Here is an 8,042-nt window from a genome sequence, read left to right on the forward strand (position 1 = left end):
CGATGTGATCTGTCATACACTGCAACCTTTATTTTAGTCACATATCATGAAGGAAACTACCTAAAATCTAGGCACTTCTGAAAAGAGCAGTGAGGTCTCCACATGAGAAGCTCAGTCTCCACGTGATAACTGCAGAATATTTTTTTCCCTTCAGATAGGTTGTCACTACTCGTTCCCGCATAGGTATGTACATCTGTACATCTGTTTCTGCCTTCACAGATGCCCCAAGTCAGGCAAGCAGGAAGCATGTTCCTTTTGTGAGAAGAATGGAAGCCAGCATGATATTCATCATGGGGGCACATAGAGATTTATTCGTATTAATGAAATGACGTTTCTCAGTGCACGAAAGCCGTTCATTAGAAAGCCATTCCTTTGGGTCTCGAATGTTCTTTGGTCTTCCAGAATCCTATTTTAAGCGAATATTGTTCTGAAGAATATAACATTGGAGGTATGAAGAAATGGGCACACTGGTTGAAAACAAGTACTGAGGAGCCCAGGAAAGTGAAGTGGAATAACCCTGGGGAGGAAAAAGGAAAGCCAAAGGAAAATGAAAGCCAGCTAGATTCCACTCTGGCTTCCTAGGGTTTCCACCTCATGGTTTATTGCCTTTCTTAGCACTTCTAATTCTAGGTCAGCTTGCCTTTCTAGGCTGGGGGTTAGCAAATTAAAGCTCACTGCCATTTTTTTGTGCAGCTCGCAAACTAAGAATAGCTTTTTGTTTTTCTTTTTTAAAAGATTTTGTTTTATTTGACAGAGAGAGTACAAGCAGGGGAAGTGGCAGGCAGAGGGAGAGGGAGAAACAGCCTCCCGGAGGAGCAGGGAGCCTGATGTGTGGCTTGATCCCATGACCCTGAGATCATAACCTGAGTCAAAGGTAGTTGGTTAACCAAGTGAGCCACCCAGGAGCCTCAAGAATGGTTTTTATAATACTGGATGGTTAAAAAATAAAAAGAAGAATATTTTGGTACATGTGAAAATTATATGAAATCCAAATTTCAGTGTTATTGGTGCATAGTCATTCATTTACTTGTGTCTATGGCTATCGTGAGTTGAATAGTTGTGACAGAGACCTTATGACTCACAAAGCCTCAAATATTTATTGTCTGGTTTGCAGACACCTACTCTAAAAGGTCTGTTCAGTGGCCCACCAGATAAGGCAGTAAAGCCAATAAACACTTATGTCATTTTTCTTATGTCAGCACAGTTGGTACTAGATATTAAGTTCCAGTAGAATCTTACACCCATCCACCAGGCCATCGATCTGTCCTCTATCTTACAACCAATATTGACTGAAGAATTGTTCTGACATAGTGCCAACACCATGGATGAGAAAGAGATAAGAATTAGATGTGTGTCCTGCTCTCAAGGGGTGTGTCTTTAGGAATGTCTGGAAGTATAGGAAAGACTGTCTCGGATGACAGCTGGATCTGGCACAGAGCTTGGGAAGCCAGTCCCATTTCCTAGACCAGTCCCAGACCTCCTCCCTCCAGACTTCTTCTACCTGAGACGTTAAAAAAAAGGTATTATTAGTGTGATGTTGGCTCTTTAAAATTGTATGTGATTAAACTTCATCCAGTGGGAAGAGAAGTACACAATGATTTGTGGTTGTTTCATATTCCATTTGTAAAATCATATGGGACGTCTCTAATTTCCATGTTGGGTAACAGTTTTAAGGGTATTTATTATTATTTTATATGATTATCATTATGCATAGGTAATAATAACTGCATTTTTCTAACACAAGAGGAATAGGAGGACAGTTTTTCAGATTAAAGCCCAAAGTTGAACCATTATCAAGATATTTTATGAGAGGGACGCCTGGGTGGCTCAGTGGGTTAAGCCACTGCCTTCAGCTCAGATCATGATTCCAGGGTCCTGGGATTGAGTCCCCCATCGGGCTCCTTGCTTGGCAGGGAGGCTGGTTCTCTCTCCACCTCTGCCTGCCACTCTGCCTGCTTGTGTGCTTGCCGTCTCTCTCTCTCTCTCTCTGACAAATAAATAAATAAAATATTTTTAAAAAGATATTTTATGAGACATAATAAATGGAAGGATTCATGAGAGAGGTAGGAGGAGTGGTAACCTAGGAAGAACTGGGAAAATTATTGGAAAGGCAAGATTTAAAGATTCTAGTTCTCATTTGATTAGCCCCTTTCTTTGTTCCACATTAGCTACCTTCCCTCCCTTGTGGTAGCGAGGGTGTTTTCTCTCTTTTCTTTTTTTCTCTTTTTATAAAACTGGACTTTGGGATCACAGAGAGAGAGAGAGTAATCATAATTCTCATTACATGTCTATGTAAGAACTTCTATTAATAATAATAATAATAATATAAGAAAGGCCCTTGAAATTGATGAAGTTCTAGAACCTAGGTGAGGTTTGGTGGGCTGAGGTCCGGAGCCGATGACCAAGAAAGAATTCTTGAGACATCTTTGGTGCAAAATGGTGGTTTATTAAAGCGCGGGGACAGGACCCGTGGACAGGAAGAGCTGCTTCCCCGTTATCCTGAGGAGTGGCTGATTATATACACAGGAGTTGGGTAGGTGAGGACAAAGGGAGGGTTGTTAGTCTCTAAGGAATTTTGGAAGTAAGATCTTCAGGACCTTGAGGGGCTAGCTATTGTTGGGAGAAAGGTTATTTATTACTAGTAGTAAAAATCTTCTTGAGAGACCCTTTAGATGTATATCAGTGGGCCATATGCTTGGGAATGATTCTCGACACTATCTTGGAGATCTAGAGATAAAGTTTCACATTTCTCCTATCAAGTGTCCTTGTTAGTGAGATTTGGGTTTAGAAGAAATTTAACTTTATTTAGGGCTTGAGGAACTGAGTTATTTGTTTCTGGAAATTGTGCTATTGATAAGGTAACTTCTTTGTTTATAGATCTCTAGGACATTTGTAAACCAAGGGAGACTCCTGTCTTGTAGGATTGTGATTTCTGCAAGTTAACTATTTGTTTCTCGCTTATGGCAGTCAGGGGTGCCTGAGGAATGTCACACACATTACCGAGGGGAGCGGGCAGAGAGGGGGTGCAAGGTGCCAGCTTTTGCTTTGTCCTCAGCCAGCCTCCTGCTCCCATCAAAATCACCACCCAACACCTGGGTGGCTCAGTTGGTTAAGTGGCTGACTCTTAGTTTCAGCTCAGGTCATGATCTCAGGATCATGAGATCAAGCCCTGCATCAGGCTCCAACCTGTGTGTGGAGCCTACTTGAGATTCTCCCTCTCCCTCTCCTTTTGCCCCTCCCACTTACTCTCTCTCTCTGTCTTTCTCATAAATAAATAAATAAAATCTAAAAAGAAAAAAAAGAAAAAGAAAAAGAAATCACCACCTAACACGGAAACCAGAAATCTGACAACAGCTTCCATCTGTCTGTATGATCCTTACTTGTTCATCCTCTTGCATATGAAAGAAAAAATTATTCAATGGCACTTACTTTACCAGATGGTAAAGCATCAAAGGGGGCCATGATGGTAGGTGTAGGGACCCCTGAAATGGGGTCTTACAGAAGGGAATTAGACTCAACTCCAAAGATAGTGTGAGCAAGTGAGACTGTATAGACAAAGAACAGGATGGGGATTGTTGTAAAGCAAATCCCTAAGGAGAAGGAAGCATCAGGTGTAAAGGGTGATTCTGGCTAAAGGTACTGCGTAGGATTCTTGCTGAAGATCAGCCACAATGATCAGATATCCAGGGTGAGGTTTCTTGCTAAATTGACTTAGCCGGGTTTGGGCTGATACTGTTTACAAGGAAGTATAGAGAAGGGCCTAAGAGAAGACTCAGGACCCTGACTAAAGTTTCGTCAAGCAGAGAATCTTTGTGAGTTGTGAAGAAAAACTTTTTTTTTTTTAAGATTTATTTAATTTTTTATTTGAGAGAGAGAGCAGAGCAAGCGAGAGAAAAACACGAGTGGGGAGGAGAGGGAGAAGCAGCCTCTTTGCTGAGCAAGGAGCCCCATGTGGGACTGGATCCCAGGACTGCAGGATCATAACCTGAGCCAAGGGCAGACGCTTAACTGACTGAGCCACCCAGGCGGTCCCAGGACATGCCTGCAACTTACCTGAACACTCTTGGTTTCCTTCTTCATCCACCATGAGAAGGCCCTCCAGCCGCTCACCGCCCTCAACATTGGAAATGGTGTCATGGTAACCTCTAACCCTCCCCTAATGCTGAGATGCTTTCCATTTCACAAAAGAGATAAAAAACCCAAAGCAGAGAACTTCTGGGGCTAAGTCCCAAATTAGACATTCTAAACTATTTTTATTGCAGTAAAACTTGGATTAGCCGAAATACTAACATTCTGCATCTCTGAATAGTCAGACACCTCACTCTGCTCACCTGACCTTGACAGCAGAGACATCCTCTCTCCCCTGTTAAGTCTCCTGTTCAATCTTGGCCTCTGTAGTCTTTGGCTTCTAAACAAACCTCCAGAGGGCTAACCCAATGAATTTTCTAAAAATATAAACCAGATCAGGTTTCTCTCCAGCTTAAAACACCCCACCAGGCCAGAAGTTCAAGCTCATCTGCATGACAGTCAAAGCCACGCATAATCTGGTCTTGGTTCATAGCCCCTGCCCTAGAGCGGGTTACCTGTCGGGAAAATGAGCTCCTTGGAGGCATGGAGCAGTCTTGTCATACACCAGTTGGTTATAACGGGTATTTTTGGAATGAACTAACGGACGTAAGAATGAATGAATAAGGAAATGAAGGAAACAGTGGTGAGTAGGTCTGGATACTGCCTGTGTTATTCTTTGAGGTAGCCTCGATCAGATGGAAACTATAGTTGATCCTTAATATCTGCAAGCAATAGTTGCTTAATGAAATACAATATAATATTTTTACTGTGAGTCTGATTTCAAATTGTGCTTATTTTTACTGTCTGATATCCAATTTATTTTATTTTAGACCCAGAGTTCACAAGCAACAAGTTATCCAAATTTCTAGAGAGATGTCAAACTAACTTTTTATTTGATTGGCCTGTATTTTTTTAAATTTCCTATTTAAATATAATATACATATCATCAGATTTTATTTTAAGCCTGAGATTTTGTTTTCTTCTATTATTATAAGTATTTAGTTATGATAATGATTTGTGTTTTTTAATGCCGGGGAATTGTTTTTCTGCTTTTTAAGGAATACCTACAGTTACATGGATTGAAAATTAAGTGACTATATTAATGTGGAAATTCTTACAAACTACTTTTTTTCTAACTCTGCAAGTTTATTTTATTTTTATTTTTTTACAGGTTATTTATTTATTTGGCAGAGAGAGAGAGAGAGCAGCGCACAAGCAGGGGGAGCAGAAGGCAGAGAGAGAAGCAGGCTCCCCGTGGAGCACGGAGCCCAATGCAGGACTTGATCCCAGAACCCTGGGAACATGACCTGAGCCGAAGGCATATTAACCGACTGAGCCACCTAGGCATCCCAACTATGTAAGTTTAATTTATAAATGTTTTTCTTTTTATAAACCTGATAATTTTATATGTAAATAAGCAATTTTCCTTTTTTAATTAATTGAATTGAAATTATATTTGTATATTTAAATGCATTTGATTTTCTAACATGTTTTAATTACCTGACAGTAAACTCAACACTTTCGTAAGCAAAAGCTTACTATTTAAACAACTTTTGAACATTTAATACATTTTAATATAGAATACTACTTAAATCTTATAACATTCAAAGCAATTTCTACGATCAAATTCTCCTGTCTTTCAACCTAAAATAATAAGACTGTCAGAGTCTCCTAAACATTGTAAACAGCTTTTCCTGAATTAAGTGAAAGTATTAATTCTATGTGCTTTTTTAAAAAAAAGATTTTATTTATTTATTTGAGAGAGAGGGAGCACAGAGGGAGAGGGACTGGGAGAAGCAGACTCCCCACTGAGCGGAGAGCCCAGAGCTCAACACAGGGCTTGATCCCAGGGTCCTGTGATCAGGGCCTGAGGTAAGGACAGACGTTTAACCGACTGAGCCAGCCAGGCACCCCAACACCATGTGCTTAACTCAATTCATTTTCTCTGTACTTAATTATAATCTTCCCAGGATTGAAAAGCCACTCACCTAACTAAGTAGAAATGTTTTAGCTTCTGAAGGAAGGAGAAATACTGGGTCAAAGACTCAGGAATGAGAATCAGATGCATGTCTGACAGACACGTCAAGCTGTCTGTTACCGTCACAGTATCACTCTGTGTGTTGGGGATTCACTCGCCCATGCCTCCTAGAAGCGATTTTGGTTGCCTGATTTATTTTTTTAAAGATTTTATTTATTTATTTGACAGAGAGAGAGAGAGACATAGTGAGAGAGGGAACACAAGCAGGGGGAGTGGGAGAGGGAGAAGCAGATTTCCCACTGAGCAGGGAGCGCAATGAGGGGTTCCATCCCAGGACTCTGGGATCATGACCCAAGTCGAAGGCAGACGCTTAAGGACTGAGCCACCCAGGCGCCCCAGGTTGCCCAATTTGCATTAGTGACTAACTTCTATCACCTGATTGTATTAAGACTCTTGGCTGCAGTCCTAGCAATTTATACCCCCCCCTCCTCTTCTTTTAAAGTGAGAGAGCTGGGTGCGTAGGGGCAGGAGCAGAGGGAAAAGGAGAAAGAATCCCAAGCAGGCTCCATGCCCAGCATGGAGCCCAATGTGGGGCTGGATCTCACCACCCTGAGATCATGACCTGAGCCAAAATCAAGAGTCGTGTGTTTAAACAGCTGAGCCACCCATACGCCCCTCTCATATTTTTGTCAAGCTCTTGGCAACAACTCCACAGTAATTTCATTCGTTCTTTCTTTTTTTTTTTTTCTCCCCAGAGGGCTAGAGAGAGAGGGAGAGAGAGAGGGAAGGGGCAGGGGAGGGGCAGAGGGAGAGAAAGAACTTCAAGCAGGCTCCACACCGGGTCCAGAGCCCAAAGTGGGGCTTGAGCTCACAAACTTTGAGATCATGACCTGAGCCGAAATCAGGAGTCAGATGTTTTTTGTTTTTTTTTTTAAAGATTTTATTTATTTATTTGACAAAGATCACAAGTAGGCAGAAAGGCAGGCAGAGAGAGAGAGGAGGAAGCAGGCTTCCTGCTGAGCAGAGAGCCAGATGCAGGGCTCAATCCCAGGACCCCTGGGATCATGACCTGAGCAGAAGGCAGAGGCTTAATCCACTGAGCCACCCAGGCGCCCCAGGAGTCAGTTGTTTAACCAACTGAGCCACTCAGGCGCCCCAACCCCACAGTGATTCTAAAAATAGATTATACCTAATTAATACAGTTTCCGTTTTAAAGTTTACTTATTTTATGAATAGTTTATGCTCATCGTGAGAGATTTGCAAATACAGTCAGGTAAAAAGAAAATCGGGGGCACCGGGGTGCTCAGTAGGTTAAGGCCCTTGCCTTCCGCTTGGGTCATGATCTCCGGGTCCTAGGATCAAGCTCCGCTTGGGCTCTCTGCTCCGCAGGGGGCCTGCTTGCCCCTCCCCGCACCGCCCCCTGCCTCTCTGCCTACTTGTGATCTCTGTCTGTCAAATAAATAAATAAACTCTTCAAAAAAAGAAAAGAAAAGAAAATCAAGATTTCCTGAGAGTAAAATCAAAATCTAATCCAAATTCCTATCTTTATGTGCTCTCATCTCTCATTCTGTGGTGTGTGTGTGTGTGTGTGTGTGTGTAACAGGATACTTCTGGCTGTTGGAGGCCAGCAGGGATCTCACTGCAGTTTCCCACCATTGTGTATTTGCGTTCATTGCAATGCTGAGGCTTTTATTCTGGAACTAGAGAACATTTGGGTCGGAGGCAGGGTGAACAAAGAGAAGGAAAAACTAAAGGGAACAGGATGGCGCGTGTCTCATCCTACCCGCTGAATGGGGAAGAGACTCTGATTAGAGTCAGAAATAGAACAGACCATTTGTACTGAAGTTAGGTCTCCACACAATTTCCCTCATCGCTTTTCACTAATGGGGGCATATAAACAACTCCATTTGGGAAATCAGTCCCCAAAATAACCTGGGAATACTTCCACTTGGACTTTTTCCTGCTTTGGGGAGGGGTGGCTCAGAGATACCATATT

The sequence above is a fragment of the Lutra lutra genome, chromosome 13 (genome assembly GCF_902655055.1).
Source record: "Lutra lutra chromosome 13, mLutLut1.2, whole genome shotgun sequence".
NCBI classification, from domain to species: Eukaryota; Metazoa; Chordata; class Mammalia; order Carnivora; family Mustelidae; genus Lutra; species Lutra lutra.